The sequence below is a fragment of the Balaenoptera borealis genome, assembly GCF_965194805.1.
Source record: "Balaenoptera borealis genome assembly, chromosome: 7".
Lineage (NCBI taxonomy): Eukaryota > Metazoa > Chordata > Mammalia > Artiodactyla > Balaenopteridae > Balaenoptera > Balaenoptera borealis.
Genome location: NC_138864.1, coordinates 76,393,049 through 76,412,809, shown reverse-complemented (window position 1 = coordinate 76,412,809; position 19,761 = coordinate 76,393,049). Strand labels below are relative to the sequence as shown.

At 38.3% G+C, this 19,761-nt stretch overlaps 1 protein-coding gene across 1 annotated transcript in view; it reads left to right on the top strand.

The window, feature by feature from the left end:
* The window catches only part of ZNF804B (zinc finger protein 804B), a 53,245-nt gene extending 33,484 nt beyond the window's left edge, over window positions 1–19,761 (top strand). The window contains exon 2 of the mRNA XM_082398212.1: window positions 1–19,761. This exon is cut by the window's left edge and continues 20,496 nt beyond it. The gene's annotated coding sequence lies outside the window, so the exon portion shown is untranslated.

Sequence of the window (19,761 nt, the reverse complement as noted above, 5' to 3'; positions counted from 1 at the left end):
TTTCATTCATTGACAATATTTTAATAGACACTTGTCCTTTGTCATTAGTTATTCATAGTTTGTGGGCAAAAAGATTTATTACACATTTCTGAGATTTTCAGAGAGTAAAGATAATTTATTATAGAAATAGTTCATTAGGACACAGCAGTGATATAATTTTCCCTCTTTAAATTACCCATTCCTTAAATAGTTGTTAGGAGGGTTATTCAACATTGACTAAAACAAAGGCCAAATTAATGAGTGGAAAAAAGTATGTGATGGGTCTAGTCATTTTGGATTATTTTTTCATCTGGACATGTATCCTTATCTGTATATTGCTACCATTGACTATCAAACTCTCAATTTACGACAATGAAATTACATTATCCAGTCAGAGCTCAAAAATTTCCTTTAACTTGACTTAATTATAATCTTAATACAAGTATACAGATAACTTTTAGGATTGTACAAATTGCAAAAAGCCTACTAACTTCTGTTATTCTAATCCATAGCCAATAATGTTTACAGAAGAGTCAATGTGCTCAATAAATGAAGTGTGCAGTATTGGAAAGTCTGGCATAATTGAATTTCAGAAATGAATTCAAATACATTGTATTTAAAGCACTCAGGACATGAGATGAATGCAAATATCACATCCTAATCAGCCAGAACATTCCTGAGAAAGGTCCCTTTCAAACCCCATGATAATCTATTCTCAACATTTATTACTCTCCTTATTTGAAAAAATTTCTTCATTTTTGACTCTTGAACACAATGTACTTTGATTGTCCTTAAGTCTGACTGGTTTCTTCTTTGTAGCTTTTTTTTTCTTCCAGAGCTTCTTTGTGTTCCCAACCTTTAAATGTTGTAGTAACCCAGGGCTTATAGTCTTCAGTTATCACCTTGTCTCTGTTATACAAACTATGTGATCTTATTCAGTATCAGGCCTTAAAGCATCTTTTATACACTGATGGTTCTTAACTTTTTACCTTCAGGTATGACTTTCACTTAACCTCTGCACTTGTGTATTCAACAGGTCACTCAAAAGCACCACTGAATGTCTACTAGTAATCAGAAACTTAACGTCCAAAAAGAACTCTTGGTTTGCTTTCACAAATCCATTCCTTCCCCAGGGCTCCACATCTCAGGAAAGAGCTCCATCAGCTCCCCAGGTTCTCATATTTAACTCTTACGCATCCTCCTGGATCTCCTTCTCACATCACACATCCTATCACCAACTGATTATCATGTACTTCTAGTCCTACCTTCACAATGTATCCCACACTGACCTCTTCTCCTCATCTCCATTTCTACTTTCATCATCTTCTCCCACCTATAAGATAGTAATAACCTCCTACTTAGTCTCTCTGCATCTCATGGTCCTAGAGCCTAATTTGCAGAGAGGAGAGACTACTATCCTAAAAATAAAAATCTTTTAAATTGTTTCACATTATTTTTGGAATAAAATCCAATGTTCTTACAACAGTCTTTAAGATTCAATTTCATCTGACAATCTCTACAACTTCATCTTCTTCCATTGTCTTTTGATCACTCTGACCTTGCAGTTTCTCAGACAGACCAAGCATATCCCATGCAGAGTATTTGCATTTGCTGTTTTCTCTGACCAGAAAGCTCTTTCCTCAGGTACTCTCATGATTCCTTTCTCTTTTCACTCAGGTGTTTTTATAAATATCTCCTCCTCTGAGAGACCTTTTTTAACCACCCAATCTAACAGAATATTTACTTTATTATTCATACCATTAGCCTTGAATTATTTCTTCCAGCAATTAATAATCTACTAGTCTACTATACATTTACTTTTATACCTATGTTTATATATTTTTTAACTCCATCTTCCTAGAGTCAAAAAATAAACTTTTTGAGAGGAGAAATTTTATGGGAGCAGGAATTTTTCCTCTGTTGTTCAGGACTATTTTTTAATTTCTTAGACTCATACTGGGAACATATGCGAGACCCTATAAACATTTGTTGAATAATATAATGAGATGAAGAAGATTCTCAGATTGTCAGTTGATTTGGGGTAATATTAATTTACTGAGCACCAGTGTGCAAAGTTTCATGCAATTTATTAAATAAATTATAATTTAAATATTAAAGCCTATATTTTCAACCAGAGAGTAGATGTGAAAAAAAAAAAAACCTTCTTGATTAATTGATAAAATATTTGGTGAACATGAGTTGTTATTTAGTTTATTTTCAAATTATCCATAGGTCATGATGTATTTTCTTGAAGATGTAAAATTTACAGGCCTACATAAAGTGTTAATACATACTTGAAAGTTTACATTGATTTGTAAAAGTATTTATCATATAATCTCTATAAATTCAGGGATTGTGTTTGATCCTGTGGGTCAGAGACAGTATAACCATTATCATCTGGGTGCATATTTCTACTCCTCCATACATAATGTTCCTACTACTCTCTACAACTGGTGAGACAAGCTGGAAATTCTCTGGGGAGTGGTTTTCTCAATGATTCAATGAATATAGCTACTGTATTCAAGACAGATATAGTGGTACATAAACATTCAAAAAAATTTGTTCTTATGGAGCTTACCTTTTACTGGAGGAGAAAAAAACAAACAAAATAAATAAGCAAACAATGTGTTAGGATAAATGATAGCAAGCGCTAAAGAAGTTAATGGCAGTCTGTTCATAATGGAAGAGGCTGTATGTGTACCCAGATCTCTGTTTTGTTCCCAAATCCTTGTTTCTTCTATTACACGAAATGGTGTAAGATAGAAATTACTGTCTGGTGAATAATTAATAATGCTTCCTTCTGTTTGGTTGCTTCCTTCAAAGAAGGATGATGAATTGAGGAAAATCCATTTCTTTTGACTGGCCTGCAGAGAATCTTTATAGAATTTACCCTAATGTCACCTACATCTTGACTTTGAGACTGTAATTACACTAGTGCAAAATCTGTTGCTATTGAATAATTTAAAATGTGATGGATATGCTTGGGAGAGATAATAATGACATATGGACTCATGACATATTTACATAGATATGAGAATGTGCTGTGGTTAGAGTCTACTGCTGTCATCGGCAACTAATGCATGTCCAGAAAGGGGAAAATCTGATTTCAGAAAATGACAGGTGAAGTTGTCTTTTGAGATCTCTGTTTCAGGAAAGCAGTTTTGTATGAGGTAAACTTAAAGCTTTTGGCAAACTTTCCAGAGAAGTTTCATTTTATTAAGAGGCTAGGTACTCCAGGATTTGTTGCTACTCAGTTTAACTAGTTCCTGTGTTTATTAACGTGTGACTGTTTCTTATATCTCTGATATGCAGCCATTTTCTTATGTATTTTATAGCCAGCAGCCCTTCACTATGCTTTTTTGTTGTCTGTTATCCCAATCATTTCATTTTTCTCACCAGCTTGAGTAATAGCCAGATTCCTTTTTATCCTAAGTCTAGGAGCAGAATGAAAATAGTAAAAAATGCCATATGAAAACCTGAATTCCCTAGGAGAGGTCTCTTCCTGATTTCTGATTGGTTGTCTTTGCCAATGATAAAGAAACGTACTATCAATAAAGTCTGGCTGATAAATGAGACTTTTTGGCAACACTGTTATACAGGCAATGGTGTCTTTTGGTCCATATCCGGTATTTCTCCTTGGAAGGTCATACTTTGAATTGCAGCACCAGCCTTGGCTTCTTGTTTCCAGTTGAGCCTATTTCACCTTGATGGCAGCATCAAGAGGTTGAGAGATTGGTTCTGTCACTACTTATAGAGATGTTTCAATATTTCTGGCTGATTTCTGGCACGTCCTTGAAGCATTACCCTTCCCATCCTGGATGCTTCTTCTGTTTCTTAGATGTTCTGCCCTCATCAGTTTTCCTCACATGCCAATCCTGTCAGAGTTGAGTTTTCACAATCACTGTGTCAAATTTGAAGAAGCATACGCATCCTGAACCCTGACCAGTGGGGATTTTATTCTGCCTGCTGAGGTTGCGTGGGTGGTATTTGCATTAGAATTCAGAAACCGGCTGTTTCTTGTAAAAGTTGCCATTGGAATCTCTATAGGGATTGCATCGAATCTATAGAGGCTTTGGATAGTATGGATATCTTAACAATATTAATTCTTCTAATTCATGAACACAAGATACTGTTCCATTTATTTGTGTCTCCTTCAATTTATTTCATCAGCGTCTTGTAGTTTTCAGTAAAGAAATCTTTCACCTCCTTGGTTAAACTTAATTGTCAGCATTTTGTTGTTTTTATTCTATTATAAATGGGATTATTTTCTTTATTTCTTTTTAAGATAATTCATTGTTATTGCATAGAAACACTACTAATTTTCGGATGTTAATTTTGTATTTGCAACTTCACTGAATTTGTTTATTAGGTCTAACAGTTTTCTGGTGAAGTCAGGCCTGGAAGACCAGTTAAAAACAACCTCTCAGGCGTTCCCAATTAGTCTTTCTGATTGATAAGGGCCAGGAGCTACACTCAGCAGTGGGTGGGCCTATGAATTATCTCTTCAGCCCGGTGAAGCAAGGGAAACCTCCAAGCCTGGCAAGCCTTTTAGTCTGTGGTCTTGACTTGAGCTGAGCTGCTCTCCAAGTTCCCTGGCCAAATGGTGCCACTGGCTTTGCTCTGTGGACCCTCAGCTCTGCCTACTATACCCTTGGCGCAAGCGTTGCTGGGCTATGCAGCTTCCAGGTGCATCAGGCTCTTCTGTCTGGGAGGAAGCCTGAAAGCTACACTTAGCCGTGAGCCACGCCATGACTCAGCAACCTTGCCCGATGACCCAGATCAGGCACACCTGCACCCCGCCGCCTTTCCTCGGCAGACGGGGCCCATCTTGGCTCTGCGGAGGAGCGAAGTTGCTGGTCGGGACTACGACCTGGGCGCTGCAGGTAGGAGCTCCCGTCTGCCAAGATTCTCGTGCTGGTTGTTGCGAACCCCTTCCCCGCTGTCTGTCACAGATTCCCAGCGGTCAGGGCCCACAGATTCCCCACGGGGGAAGACCAGAATGGGTACTCCCAAGAAGTGACCCTAGGCTCTCTTTTCGCACTGGAGGAAATGTAGACTTGGAGAGACCTCTGAACATGGCGCTGCGCGGGCCTGGGGGAGAGAGAATGCGGTCAGCATGCAGCTGCTTCTCTTACGCGCCTAATGCAGTCTGTCTTGGTCTTTGCGGTGCGGGAGGGCCTTCAGCCCTTGTGTTCTGGGATTCTCTCAGTGTTGTCTTGTCCATAAATAGTTCTTGCGAAGGGAAGCGAAGTCAGGAATGACCTATGTTGCCATCTCAGTGACGTCACTCCCTTTCTTATAAATGTAAAAATTTCTAGCTATAGTTCCTACTTAATATATAGATGTATATATGTATATAGAGTTATAGTTATACGTTTTGGAATTTACATAAAATGAGAATATTTGTGAGAGCTTATACTGCCTGTTCTTTAACGGACTACAAATAATACCATGCCTTAATCATCATGCTGCATGGTTTTATTCCTTGACTTGCATGCCTATACTTTATACACTATCCAAATATGTAATTGTCTGACTAGGAATCAAATATTCTCCTCTAGGATCTTGTTTCTTGGCATTGCATTTCCCATATTTCCCTTAAGAAGAGAAAATTGCACTAAAAATAAATGTCAGCTAGCCATTTCAGAGCTATCCATAATGGAAAACTGCTATTCCCACGTAATGTAGTATCACAGATTCTTACAGTTAAGAGGCTTTAGAGCTTGTTTAGGGCCCAGAACGATGGCTACAACCTTGCTGACGCTAAGTAAAAATTTTTTGAATTAATGAATAAATCAAGTACCAGGCTTCATTTTATGCACACTGTTTTTAAAAGGTGTGTTCCAGAAATACAAATGACTTTGCCAAGGTAACCTGGTGTTCAATAAAAATAATTAGCTCTTCATTATAATACTCTGCCATCTAGATTTGAATGAATGGCTAGATTTAAGAGTATTAGTAACGATTACTTGAAGTATGGACTTTAGAATCAGACTATCCAGTTTCAAAACTTAGCTCTTCTGCTTGCCAGCTGTGTGACCTGAGGCAAGTCCCTCAACGACTTTGAGCCTCAGTTTCTTCATTTAAAAATGTAGATAATGATAGCACATACCTCATACCTGTGTAATAAGAAATTTGGCTGGGAGGTAGGCTCTGAACCCTTGGAAAAAGAATTTGGTTGGTCTATGACCTGGGTTCCTGGGAAGCAGCCTCTAAATTCATGGAATTTCCTGAGTAAGGAGTGTCTTTGCTATTCATGGTGGACCCTGATAGTTTATCCTAATGAGGTGACTCAGGGTCTGACCCTAGAAAGTTTAAGCTAATGACTCAGGATAGAAACTAGCTGTGCCAGAAAAACCAATCATGTGTTTACAGGGTTGGGGCTTTAAGCCACATGATATCAGCCCAACCTCTAGGGAGAAGTAGACTGGAGACTGAGTCTAATGGCTAGCAATTCAATCAATTATGCTTATGTAATGAAGCCCCAATATAAAATGTGAACACCTGAGCTAAGGTACCTTCCCTGTTTGGTAACAATCCATGTCCTGACTTCACAAAAGAACAATGGAAGCTTCACATTTGGAGCCCTCCCTGACCTTGCTCTATATGCTTCTTCTTTTGGATGGTTTTGATTTATTTACTTTTGGCTGTAATAAAACTATACTCACAAGTATAGTGTTTTCCTAAGTTCTGTGAGTCATTGAACCTGAGGGGGTAGTAAGAATCTCTGAATTCGTAGCCAGTTGGTCAGAAGTGAGGGTGGCCTGAGGACTCTTGAACTTGAAGCTGGTGTCTGAAGTGAGGACAGTATTGGGGAGGACTGTGCACTTCGTCAGTGGTGTCTGTAGTAACTGTGGGTAGTTGATGTCAAAAGTTACTGGAATAGCTCAAAGTTATTGTGAGAATGAAATGGTGTTCACTATTATAATTAATGGTTCAGGTTCTTCATGACTGATAAATATGGCAATAATAATAAGTGTTAGTCATAGTTTACTGAGTATGTTTTATTTAACCCTTAGAATCATTCTATAAGATGTTTCTATAAAGCCACTTTTCAAATTGTTTGTTTAAGGGAATATATTTAGTAAGTGATAAACAGACATTAAATAAAAAGTCTGTGCTCCTTAGTACAATGTAATACAGCCTTTCCCACATATTCTAGCCTAAGGCTGGCATCTCATTTTCCAGGAGAAATTATTATGGGTATAATCACTTAAAATTTTGGCCTGATTTTGTGTTGGTAAAAGAAGAGGAATGGAAAATTTACCTCTATATTTCCTTATAATTGAACTACTCATTACTGTACAGAATGTTAGGCTGTCTATCATAACAAATAGACCCCAGAAATTAAAATAATGCAAACTCAATATGCTTATTTGTTAATAAACTTTATTAAGGTTTATTTTTAATAGAAGTACTGGGTTTATAAATACATCCATGGGGCTGCTTCTTGTGGTATTCAAAAAAAACCCAAACTGATAGAGAATCTTCCATCTTCAAGTAATGGCTCCCAAAGCTTCCTTGGGTGTCATCTCCAATTCAGCTGAACAGAAGAGGTGGGAAAAAATGGGGATAAAATAGGAAATGTTTATATGGTTTAAGCCTAGAAGTAATTTCAGCTTACATTCTATTGACTAGATCTCAGTCATATGGGCATATCTAACTGCAAAGGAGGCTGGGAAGTACAGCATAGCTGTGGAAGAAGAGGAAAAATGCAATACCAGCAGTTTAGTATTTCACTGTTAATTTTTCATATACTTTCTCTGCAGCCCCATTAAATCCTGGCAGAAAGTAGTCAATAACAATTAAATGACCATTGATTATCTCGTTAAAGTCCTCCCCTTCCATAAAATACCCTCTTGCCTGCCACAGCTGAAAAATGTTATTCTTTTTCACTGGCTGGTTCCTTTTGCCTAAAATTCCACTGTAGACATTTCAAGCTTTTGGTATTCACTGTAGAAATTTACCATAGGCATTTCTGGCTTAATTCCTTATTAAAATGCAAATTACATCATCAGGGATAAATGTTATCAGCCATTTATACCTTGGAAAGCACGTATTTATCAGACGCTTTGCTACTGGCTCTAGTTCGTTGAAAGAGTCTTTTCACTGGTGGGAGTGGGGAGAAACATAGGCAGGCAGGTCACCAAGTGAAACGGGCAAATGCAAAAGCTCCATCGCATCTGTTCTCACCATGCTGTCTGGAGAAAGCTGGGGTTCATTTATACATACTCCAACACGTGTGCTGGGTGTCTTCCTTTACTTCTTCAAGGAGAGTGAAATAATAGATCTGATTCTGGCAATCTTAAATATTCATTTCTTCTGAGTAAATGAAAAATAAAATGTTTAAGATTCTTCCTGCCTTTTTTTCTTTTCTTTTCTGCTTTTTATCATAAAGCTGAATGTTTACTTCTCTTCCTCCTTCTCTTGAGGTAAATCCTGTGGCAAAAAAAAGTGGAGAGATCATGTTTGCTAGTCCCATGGATATGGAAATATATGATTGCAGAACCCTGGGGTTTAGGAATGGAAAACTGTCCTGTTGTGATTGTGTAATGTGATCCAGACCTCTATTTTATAGCAGGTCAGTTATGCACCCTCTGACTCACACCACCCTTTCTCCTGATATTTGCTGTCTTTTAGTTCCAAAATATTTTTTTAAAAAATTGAACAGAAGAACTAGCATTGCTCTGTTGCAAGTAGAGTTTCTTAAACCTTGCACCTATGACAGAATTTCCCATACCACACCTTCCAATTCATTGAGGAACAGCGTATTTCACTGCATAACTCCTAATCTTGCAGGTCTATTTCAAAAGCCTATGCAATAGACAACCACAGGCTTTATTAAAGTTCTTACCTGTAGGTGCTTGGTGATATCCAATTGACCTATGTAATTACATATTTAAAACTGACAAACATTGCTTATGGTTGTAACACTTCTTTTTACTTGATAAAGTCCTGGCAAGTGAGCAGACATAGTCAGGCTGCATTCCCTTTCAAGAAAAACTTCATCTCTCTTGCATTGAGGTAGGAAAGAATCACCAAAATGAGCACTTAGGATGTCACAGCAACCCTAGCTCCTCACAGCATGTGACCTATCCTGAGGGTAAGCATAGTCTAGGTAGAATGTTACTCAGAATCATCATTTCAGATCTCTTATACCTGGAAACAGTGCTGCAGACATACAGTAAAGGGAGGACCAGGAAGGAAGGGAAGGAGGAGGAGGGAGAATTTTCCCATCAGTGGTTTCCAGAAAGGTGGATGAAATTAGACATTGCCACCGCTTGTTTTCAGAGTAGACTTTAAGTGGTGGCTTAAAATGATCAATTAAAAACTAATAGAAGGGAGATAGATCAAAAATTCAGGTGGTGAGAATTTAAGGCAATGACATTTCATATTGATATTTTTCTCAAAGAAAAAGTATGCATTTGAAGTGTCTTGACTTGTCATAGATAATCCCCCAATATTTCTTCCATTCTTTATGCATTTATTTTGCTTTCTCATTTAGGATTCTGTATCTACATAGACATTTATACACATACACAGATATACTGTAAAATGTATTTTCTTTCATAACAGTCTTGTTTTCAACCAGAAATAAAGGTGGAAGGAAAGTTAAGGACCAATGGGAGAAAAACTGAGACTTTTTTTTTTCAAAAGAATTTGAACTGAACAAATTCAGATCAGCTCAGAGAATATTTTGATGTTATGTCTGGTTTTCAATCCAGCACTTTTATGTAACATACAGCTTTGTTTCCTCTTCATCCTGGTTCATTTAAGCATTATTTTAAAAAACAAAACAAAGCAAAAAAATGAATTTGGGCCACATATCGGGGAAAAAAAAAGCCTATTCAAAACCATGCAAATTAGCATAATATGCTAATAGCACATAACAAGTTAAAATGAATACATTCAGGTCAAGTCATGGCTGATTTCAAGACTGCGTAACCTGTGCCAGGCAGGTATTTGTCCTCACGAATGTGTCTCTGCAGTATTTCTAGGGACCATTGTGACTGCAAGTACTACAGGAAGCTCCAGATAACAATGAATTGTCTGGAACATTCTATACACAATGTGACTAAAATAAACTAGTATGTGATAGTTGAAAATTCTAATTTTTGCCCCAAAATTTGTATCTTAAAAAAATATAACTTCTGAGAGGCATGCTACAGAGGATTGAGAATGAGACCTTTGGCCTGCTACTGCCTAAGTTCAGATTCTAGCTCCATCTTTTCATAGCTATGGAGATGGGAAACGACTTATCTTTCTGAACCTCAGTTTCATCCTCTATCAGAGAATAATAATGAGGATAATTTCTACCTCATGAGGTTGTAGTTTAAGGCATTTAGAGTCTAGCACAAATAAGGGTTTAGTTAGTATTGACCGTCGGTAGGATTGCTTACCTTCCATTTAAAAGCAAAATATTTTACCAAGGTAATGAGAATGGGGGGAAAAACCCTCAGTTTGGGTTTGGCATAAAGAAAAAAGACCGTAAGCCTCACTCCCCCTTAGATGGACTCAGCCATTCATGCCCTTTTATTTCTGGTCTCTTTGCTTATCTATGGACTTTAGGGTAAGGTAAGAATGGAACCCCTGCTTTCCTCAATTGCCTTGATTGACCAGGCCCTAAACACACCTGCTTCTTTGGACCATATATCACACTGGTATTAATATATAAAATAGCATCCTGACGTACCCTGGAGACTCAGCCTTGATTATCTTAGAAAAAATTCCAAAATAGGAAAACTTGCTATCCAAAGTATTGATATCAGCAAGGATCACATAATCTTATCATTAAAAATTACTTTATTCATCTCCAACTTTCCACCTGTGTGAGGTAGTGTCTTCTGAGAAGCAGATGCCAAATTGGGATTAGCTGTGCAAGAAATTTATCGGCAAAAATGCCTGTGAGGAAAACTCAGGAAGAAGTCAGAAAAGATTCGGAGAATTGTCAGACCAAGATGCAGGTCTAATTCCTATGAAGGAGAGAAGGAAGCAAGGAAGCTTGAGTAGAAAAAGCTTTTGACTGTAGAGCAGTTCAAAGGAAGTTTTAGCAAAGCCAACGAGGAGCTCTCGAGCCAGAGTCGCCAATCATAGGAGTCTCATATCTCCCAGGAAATGGCCTGGCTTCGTATCCTTGTTGCATTCAGTCACTGGCTGTGAGCAATCTGGTGGAAAGCAGGGCCGCTGAGCAGACACATGAGTGGATTTCAGTGGACATCACTTGGGTCCACCGGTCAGTTATGCTGCCTGTCGTGAGATACATGAGAGGATACTTCATGGCCACCAAACCATCTGATGCTCGAACCTCTTCCTCTGTGCTATCTCCTCTCTGTAATGATGAGATTTCACCACCTCCTCTACACAGGCACTAACTTGGCTCCCCATCCCCTTCGCTCTCTGCCTTTTCTTTTATCTCAACTGATTTTCAGAACACTCCTTATGCCTTTGACTGTATCACAGTAAACTCCAAAGACAACTGTGATGTTTAAATTTTTTGTTTAGGGTTAACTATTAGCCAAACTCTAGATATATAAAGTGTAGGTAATAATTCCCAGAGCAAGCACGATCTCCAGTTGTTATTGCTCTTTGCCAAGACTGATAAATTGTGGTAGAGAACCAATGACATGAAACTTTACAGACTCAGAAAGGCAGATCAGAGTGTTAAAATGGTGTAGGCAAAAGTCTGCATAAATATTGTGCTTTGTTCATCGATGATACTTATGATCTGATTGTAAGAACAAATGAATATTCAAATATCCTGAAATCTTTCCAAATCTGTAAACAATAAGCTTTCCCTTTAGTTTTGTTTTGCTTTCATCAGTGTTTACTAATTTAAACAATGATGGAAAATGATAACCGACGATAATAATAAAGTCAATTACAAAACGGACTTTACAGAAAAGAGCATTAAACTTCACACCAGTGACAATAATCAGCTTCCAATTACCAAGCTTCCAAATGTCCATAGGCCAAACAGTTCTCATTAATGTTTTCAAAACTTTCAGATGTGGTAGAATTTTAGAGCAAATTGTAAATGATTTATGAAAAGAAAAATCTGTAGTCAGTCTCTGGCTAGAGAAACAGAGAAAGAGAGAAACTCAGAGCTAATTCCACAGTGCTTTGCAGTTAGCTTTATTAATTCCAAATGCCCAAATAAGGTAAAAAAATCACATTTTTTTTCTCTAGTGTTTTAGCGCAGATTTCCACAACAAAATACCACAGGTAAGGTAGCTTAAGCAACAGAAATTTGTTTCTTACAGTTCTGGAGGCTGGGAGGTCTACCACCGAAGTGCCAGAAAGGTAGACTTCATGCTGAGGCCTCTTCTTTGAGCTTGTAGGTGGCCATCATCTTGCTGGGTGCTCACTTGACCTCTTCTTTGTGTGAATATAGGGAGACAGAGCAAGCTCTTTGGTGTCTGTTTTGTAAGGACGCTCATCCTGTCATGAGCAACACCCTACACTCATAAGTAAATTCAACCCTAATTACCTCCTCAAAGTCCCGTCTCCAAATATTATTGCATTGGGGGTTAGGACTTTAGTCTGGAAGTTTTTGGGGTGGGAGCAAAAATGTTCAGTCCATAATATAAAGTAATTGCTGTAGCTTCAGAGCTCACATCTGTAACACAGCATGAATCTCAAATTACAATACCTCCCAGCTTAGCTGGAGGTCCGTTCTTTTTCATCTCCAGTCTCTTTGCAAATTCTCTCATGGATCCCCAGGGTTCTTGACAAAGATCAGTATTTTATTCCTTCTTTGTACGGAAAGTTATCTGCTGTGAAATTGGGGTTTCAGGATTGTTCCTCAAAGCCAGCTGCCGTTAACAGTGACGACCTCCTGGTCTGCTGTTTTTGGCTACTTCCAGGCTACTCACCATAGCCAAACTGAGATCTTAGGGTTACTGATTAAACCATTACAACATGAAGCAATGCCCCATATGTAGTATGGCATCACTGCCATCCCAGTGCCATCTTGCTGCCTCTGTGGTGCTGATGTAAATCTCTGCTGATTCTTCCAGGACTCTGTGCACGGCCCAGGAGTCCTACAGCAAAACCCACCAAGTATTACAGCTCTTTGTCATCCAGATTGTCACATACATGCAACATGCATGCATATACACAAATACACAAACACAGAATTGTTTTCCCAACAAGCCACCTAGAGTGATATCAGTGGGTACTTATGATACAGAGACCAAACTCTCTCTGCCTCAATACTCGGATGGTGTAGAGTATTAAGCACAAGTCTAGATTCTTCTTCCCTTATGGTTAAGTTTATCTCAGAGGCCTCATTGGCCTTTTATCTCCATATTGCTCCGCCAGGCTTCTTCTGTTTCATTCTATAGATTTCAGTACACATAAAATTTCAGAGAGAAAGGTCAGAATCTATTGACAAAGCTGGTTTGATGCTATGTTCAGCCAGAAGTTTCTGTTGTAACCTTCTTCACAATGAAATGGGTACATGCCTTATATTGAGATATATAGATAAATAGATAGGTAGATAGGTAGGTAGGTAGATAGGTATGTAGGTAGGTAGATAAATAATGGGTTTTTATTCTGAAAATTTAATCTGATAAGAAAAGCATTATAATTGACTGTATAGCACAGGGAACTGTATTCAATATCCTGTAGTAACCTACAATGGAAAAGAATCTAGAAAAGAATGTATATATATCCATATATATTCTTGTATATATGTATAAGAATACATATATATATATAAAATATCTATATCACTTCTGAATACGTGAAACGTAAATTACCTATACTTCTATAAAAAAAAAAAGAAAAGCGCTATATGTTATCAACCAAAACAAACAATGACAGGGCCTCATTGTGGACGTCAGTGCCGCGGGGAAATAATCTTGATACTCTGGACTGCTTTTCCTCTGACTCTAACTTTCATGCTATATTATGAGGTTGAAGAACAATAGAATAAAAATTATGACAGTTGTAATATGTACTTCCTCAATATGCTTTGAATACCTCATTCTTGGGGTGAAATTCTACAACTTTCTAAGTGTTAGTATCAATCGGTCTGACTTTTAAAGGAAGCTCCACAGGTGAAAGATACATGTGCAGGTACCTGAACGCCAGAGGAATACACTCGCCTGGTTCAAATCTTGCCCTGTGGTGCCCTCCCAGTGTTTGAGGTTGTGCCACATCCTTGCTCAGTGCCAGACCCTGAAGATCCTTCATGGCCCAAAGCTCAACAAGGAGCTGGGAGGTGTGGAGTCGAGACCAAACTGAGGTCTGGTGATGGGGGGAATGAGGCAGTGCACCACCAGAGGCCACTCAACCTTTGGTCCCTGACCAGGGAAGCATGGTGGTCAGAAAGATGTGTCTAGTTGGAGAACTGCTCTTTAGTACTTATCACTTAAAATAAAATGTGGCTGGTATCCCCAGGCTCTTGTTATAAAGCCGAATGTTGCAGTTTCCATCTTCAGCTTGTGAACTTTCCCTGTGTGAACTCAGTCGATGCTGAATTTATTTTCTAGGTATCTAATTTTATCATAAAAACTGAGCTCTGAAATTAAAGCTGGGTTATAGCAAGTGTCTTGGGAATCTGCAATTTGTGTCTTACTGGCTTCCTCAAGTTTCATTTCTTAACGTGAAAAAAAATTCTCCCATTCACGTCTTAGGAAAGAGAGAATACGCAGACTTTGGGAATTTAACAGCATCTAATCACAGCAGCAATGCCCACAGTAGCAGATCTGTAGACACAACAGCATGGAAGTTTAACTGCTTGTTACTCTCATAAATCTGCATGCTGTCACTCTAGCTGTCCCTCTGTCTCTTACTGTCTCTCTGTCATGCCATGCTAGGAACTGATTTCATAGCTGACATGTTGGTCTCATTTCCTAAACTGTAGCTTCCTCCAGGCCAAAGACCACATCCTCTTACCTAGAGCATCTGGCAAGTCCTGGGACATGGTCAGTGCTCCATCAGCATTTGATTTTAAAAGAAGAATTAAAAAGGGCCTGTTAAACCTGCATCCAGACTGCTTCTGGGACGCAACTTGATGTAGAATTGCTAGTCCAGAATGTCAGTATTCACCTGGGGCTGCTCTGGTGATGGCACGCTGGCTGGTTCTGTGCCTCTTTCCCCATGGGGAAGACCCAATGTCCTCCTGCATCCCTCATGACAGTGCTCAAGGGTGATTCATGGATGTAGGTCCAGATGGAAGACGTATACTGCTTGTTATAGTGTAATTAGCAATCTGATGGGGCTCTACCCATATTAGGAAGAAAGTATAGCATGGGTAAATGGGGAGACTTCAGTCTTTTAGCCTGAATTTGAGTCCTTTTCAGTTACTAGATGTATTACTGTGAACTAACACTCCTGAACGTTAGCTTTTTATTTTCAAAATGGAGAAAATAGTATCTTCTTTTCTGTGGGTTTTCATATGTATGGTCTGAAATAGTATAAGTAAAAAAGCCTTGTAGATCATAAAATATCAGTGGCATAAAAATATATCATTATTGCTATCTTATCGATAATAAATTTACTGATGGTAAGGCACTGAAATCTTCTATCAGATACTCTAGCAAAGTCTGGTCACTCAGTGTAAATTATGCAAGAATTGGATAATTTTGTAGTAAGTTCTGAAATAAATGCAAACCCCTCCAGTTGCTGTTTGCATTGGGTTACATATTGAGATATAGGTGCAATAGGTACTCCTAGCAAATGAGGCAGCAAGTAAGACCAGTCTCCAAACTACCTGATCCCAGTTAAGAATATCCATGACTTAAAAGAAAATTCCTACCAGCAAAACCATAACTTACCGCAGGAAGACACGGCTTACAAGACCATCAAATGAAAGCTATATTTTGTCTTCACGTGTAATGAGAAACAAGAGTCGCAGTGGAGGCAGTCCCAGGAATCATACCCCACAGAAGCATGCAGGAGCCCCAAATAATCACTGGTGCCCTAAGACCTGAAGAAGGGGACGTGTCCTGATATAGAAGATGCAGCAGCCCCTGTGGCAGCCCCAGACTTGCTGATGCCCAGGAGACTCCTCCCCTCATCCAGGGTCAGGCTTGGAGCAACTGCCGCTGCTCTTGTCACTGCAGTCAAGGTTTCTGGAAGCTCTCCCCCACTTCCCTTTACTCCAAGCCTTCAGTAACAATGTTCAACCTGCCCCCAATCATGTACATTTTTTTTTTTTTTTCCATGAAGAATTGCCTGTACTTAGAGATGGGGGATTACTCTTTGTAGCAAAGCATTCTCTGTATTTTCAAGTTGACATAGTTAGTAGAAAATAGTACTAATATATACATGCCATGCGGAATATCTCAGTTGTGTTGACAGAGTGATACCATAAACTGCTTAGTCATAATGAGTCTTAGCTTTTTAGTTTAAGAGCTGTATAATTTTTTGGGGAGGGTGGTGGGTTCTACTTAAAGTGACAGTGGAACTACATTAAGTCCCCAGGACCAGAAACCTAAAAGTAAAAACAAGTCTCCATAATTTTGTTGGAAGGCATCTTTCTGTAAATTAAACAAATTGCCCAAATGCTTCTTTCTCTGACTGCAAAGACATTCTTCATGAATAAATTCCCTCTGGGAGTCAAAATGTACATCCAGTAAGAGTTTCAGTAAAGCATCTAGGAATCTAGGCTTTTGATGTGTGATTAGCTTTCCCTCCTCATGTGTCCTTCCTATGCATCGAGTTTAGAGAGTTGTTTTTGTCCTGCCCCCAAGTCTCACTGCATCTGGCAAAGAACAGCCCAGCCCAGCCCAGAGCAGATTCCAAGGCTGCAGCTTTCCTTAGGCTTTCTATCCCATAGCATTTGGGTCCAAGTACACATTCATTCTTGTTTCTTTTTTTTTTTTTAATTCAGGCATTCTCAAAGTATTTATTAGAATCTTGCCAGATGAATGTGTGAACCGGTAATATAGAGGATTACAGTGAGGTATACAATTGTATTCTGAAAGTTAAGAGCTTTGTCATTCAGAAATAAAGACAGGAGGCCACTGTTTGTTTTGCTTGCCATCTTATCTCCAGAAAATATTATAGATTCTGACACATAGTAAACCCTCAATGTTTATCAGATGAATGAATGAATTAATAAATGAATGAATCATGATACTACAAAGGGTCATGTAAAGTGTCTAAAGAGAAAAAGAAAACACTCCACCTTTTGGGATCTTTGACTACCCTTATCATGGGACCAGAGATGACACTTTGGGTGAACTCTCTTCAATTAATAACCCCCAAACACAGCTGGGAAAATCTACAGCCCTACATTTACAACTCTTTTATTTTGTTTTATTTTGTTGCGAGATGATCACCACAGTAAGTCTAGTTAATGTCTGTCACCCCACAGAGTTACAATTTTTTTTCTTGTGATGAGAACTTTTAAGATCTACTCTCTTAGCAACTTTCAAATATGCAATATTAACTATAGTCACCGTGCTGTACCTTACATCCCATGACTTGTTTATTTTATAACTGGAAGTTTGTACCTTTTGGACCCCCTTTATCCATTTTGTCCATCCACACCCCCTGTCTCTGGTAACCACCAGTCTGTTCTCTGTATCTATGAGTTTGCAGGGTTTTTTTTGGATTCCACATATAAGTGAGATCATATGATATTTGTCTTTCTCTGTCTGACTTATTTCTTAGCATAATGCCCACAAGGTCCCTTATTCACTGGACTCTCTTGAGTGGATAGGGCACAGCTTTAGTTGGAAAAACCTGGAAGAGTTCACCTTATTTCTACACTGCTACAATTTTTGTTTTTGATCCAAGTTCAGTATTTGATATCCAGACACCAAATTAAGTCCAAATGTTCCCTAAAGGCACTTTGAATAATTGTTACTGTTGCCAGGTCACAGTGGATTCTGAAAACAGGGAGGGCTTTCCCGTGCAGAGATAGGGATCATCGTACCATACGGAAAGATGCTCACAAGTAAACTCCCGAGGGAAACAAATACACAACACATTTAGAGAAAGAGGAGAAACGTATTTCAGTGTGGTGTTTGGGTTTTCAGTGAAGGAAGAACTGATGTCTAGAAGGACAGGTTTGGGCAAAGCAATCTTCTTTCTGTCCCTTATTTTGTGTCCCATGTCAAGGTCCTTGTTGTTTCGTCTATTGGGAAAGTCATTTACCTATATATCATTTTGTGAATTTTTCCTTCACAACATTCAGGCACAACTCAAATTTCCTCTCCTCAGAGATCCTTCCTTGACTACCTAACTGAAGCAGTTCCTGTCATTCTATAAGATTAGCCTATTTTATATTCTTCAGAGCACTGAACAATATTTTATGTTTCTTCATGTTCACCATGTTTATGCCACTTGTACTCTCTTTCCAGTCACCCCTCTCCACTGCTATGTCCAAGTGCCTGGCCAAGGATAACTTGGTGGAGACTCACTGAGGGGTAGTAAAGGGCTTTGAATTCTAGAATTTTTTGAGCGGACAAAAGGGATTCATTGGAATTTCTTTAGCTATGGGAGGGCACATGTCCAGAACTGTGCCTCAGAGAAATTACACTGGTGGCAACATGCAGTCTGGATTAAAGAAGAGAGATCCTGACACAGAGAGTTCAGGAAAGATAAGGATGTTAGGTTGTTTTTTTCCCTATTTGAGGTGGAAAATATTGCTCCAAGTTATATTTCTTTGTACAATATAGTAGCTGTTTAGACTAGAAACAGGTTTTAAACTAAAGGAAATCTATTATTTAAGACCTGTTAAATATCATGCATTATACATATTTCCCAAAGCAGCTATTAGTTGTGTGTGTGTGTGTGTGTGTGTGTGTGTGTGTGTTTAATAAAGTCTCATTTGGTTGCTAAAAGCTATCAACATGGCTCTACAAAGATGAAGACAACTGTTAACCAAAGGACCTAAGCATTTTAACCCAGACAATGCAAAGAGTCTTGGAATTCAGAATCTACTGTAATTATTGCAGTTAAAAAATAGTGACAGCTATTTAAAAAGCTTCCTGTCTTGAGATGGTATGTCCTTGTATTCCAGGAACTTAATGAGGGATAATAATAATGATTATGATAATGATAATCTCATCAAAATCATGCAAGTATCTTTAAAAAGCCTAAATTGAGTTTCCTGCTGAGATGATGAAAGGATTTTTTTCAGGCCAAGTAGAGATTGAATTTCTACATAGTCCAATTAACTTCACACAGAGGAAAAAAAGACCACAACTATTACATGGTCCCATGCTTTACTCTCAACCATGTGCGGCAACCACAACAAATCAACAGTATAGTTATTGAGCAACTAATGTGTTAGGTACTGATGGTTGAAAACTATTTACAAGTATATGTCACTGGCCAATTAGGAAACTGTATAAAGTGTGGATGAGTCAGTACAAACATCGCAACTGCTGGCAAATGTTAGGAAAAAAAGGCATTCAAACCAAAATAATCTTTTGGGGCATTCAAGAGCTTTCTGTTGTGTTCTCTTGGTCTCTTATGACTTCTCTATATTAGATTGTTATAATTTTTCAGGCAAAAGGAAATTAATTTATTCCCATATTCTGTTTTTATCACATGGCTTTCAAACCTCCACTTCAATTCTGTGGTGTCTATTTAAAAGACATGATGTATATGAGTCAAATCATTATGTTGTACACCTTAAACTGATACAGAGCTGTGTTAATTATATCGCAATAAAACTGGAAGGAAAAATACAAATAGGTAAATTTGTTTTTAATTAATTAACCAATTAATTAAAAACAGACCTGATCATGACTCTTTTCTACTTATAACCTGTTAATAGCTACCCAGAATCAATAGAAAAAGGCCAGCCCTCTAAACCTG